This window comes from Medicago sativa, chromosome 5, assembly GCF_051527215.1.
Source record: "Medicago sativa cultivar Bolivia chromosome 5, Bolivia_mono, whole genome shotgun sequence".
Lineage (NCBI taxonomy): Eukaryota > Viridiplantae > Streptophyta > Magnoliopsida > Fabales > Fabaceae > Medicago > Medicago sativa.
In genome coordinates, this window is record NC_140753.1 from 4,104,226 (window position 1) to 4,106,014 (window position 1,789).

The following is a 1,789-nucleotide window of genomic DNA, read 5'->3' on the forward strand; positions in this document are numbered from 1 at the left end:
TGGTCTTGGATCTACATCTCTTCCATCATTTGTTGGATATGAATGATTTGAAATGCCAATCTTGATTAAGTGTCTGGCTTTAATAACTTCATCATCTTCAAACCATGGATAAGTTGAAGTAAAAGATAAAAAGAACTCTTTACCTTTTGCGAAGCTATTGTTGAATTTATAAGCGATTTCGCCTATATCCTTTGGAAGAAGTTCTAGTTCATGAATTTTTCTTCCTGCATCTTCTTGAAGATACATTGTTTTAATCATTCCACAATCATAGAATGATCTGACTAGTTCCTTGCCTACGCCTGGAACTGTTACAGCTTTTACTTCTATCCCGTTGTTGCTAGGATAAAAACACTCTGTTTTTAACTCTTCTGAGTAGTTGGTTAACCATCTCCAGTTTTTGTAGTAGTCTCCAATGGTGACTTTCTTAACAAATTTGCTTTCTCCATAGATAATTCTATCTACAGATATTTTCTTCTTAGTCTCCATTTTTGATGGCTGAACTATATTGTTTGCTGTTGCAACTTCTTTGTAAACAGTGTTGTAGGCTGTTTTTGCTTCTTCAAGGGTCTCATACCCTTTGTATCTGACATTTTTGCCGTTTGTATGTAACTTTGTGGTTTCCCAGTTTTGGTAGATACCTTTCATAGGTCCATCAAAAATTACATAAGCTTTCTTTTTGCCTCCAAGTTGACTGTCAATTTTTTGGCTTGTTTGTTGATCAATGGATTCTTTTTCTTTTCCATTTTTTCTTTCATCTTCTTCGACTTTATCAGCCCAAGATGTTTTTGGTAAATCTGCAAGGACAGTTGTTGGGTTTGTTGAAGATTTCCATCCTTTTGGTTCTATTGACTCAATTGGGATGTTTGACTCTTTTGGAGCTGAGTATTTTACATAGTAGTTGAATTTTCCAGAATCTTGACCTAGCAGATCCCAGTTTTCACTACTTTTAGATTCTGAAACTGTTGATGTTTCTTTTTTGCATAATTTTTCAAGGTTTTGAATTGTTAATATCATCTCCCCCTCTTCAGAAAGAAGAGTTTCTAGACGATTTTTTGCAGAGGCAATTTGCTCCTGCTTTTGCCTGAGAGAATTCTGTAATGTCTTTATAGCTGCTTCCATTCTCTTGTCAATGCATCTGCAAAGCAATTCTTTTCAGATTTTATATATTCAATATATGGGTGAAACGGTTGGAGTTTCATCTGCCATCTTACGAGTCTTCCATATTTATAATTGACACGAAGGTCATATTTCCAAAATCCGGTTACATATTTGGAATCTGTTCTTAATAAAAATCTGGTTGGAATTAATTCCATTTGCCATTTTGTTAAAACTTTAACACAACTTAATGTTTCTAATTCATGAATTGGATATCTTGTTTCGGTATCTGTAAATGATCCTGAAACATATTTACAAAGTAAAAGATCTTCATCTTTTATCTTATTTTTAATATTTTCATAAGAATAATCAATCTTAGTATCTTTTGATACTAATCTTTCTGATGAATCAGAGAGTTTGTCTAATATCTCTTTCGAGCTACTAGACTTAGCGTAGTGGGTTGCTCCAGTATCTTTCATTCCTTGTTGATGGGTTACATCACCAACATAGTTTCCTGAATCATCAAGATTCAGTATCGCTTTACCATTAGGTAGAGCTCTCATACAACCTGCCCAGGTTGTTTTATCAGCATCAATCTCAACAATTAAAAAATCGTTTTCTGTTGGATTGTATAAGCTGGGTAAAACTTTAATTTTTCTTTTAATAGTTTTTACAGTTAGAGTATCTTGTTCAG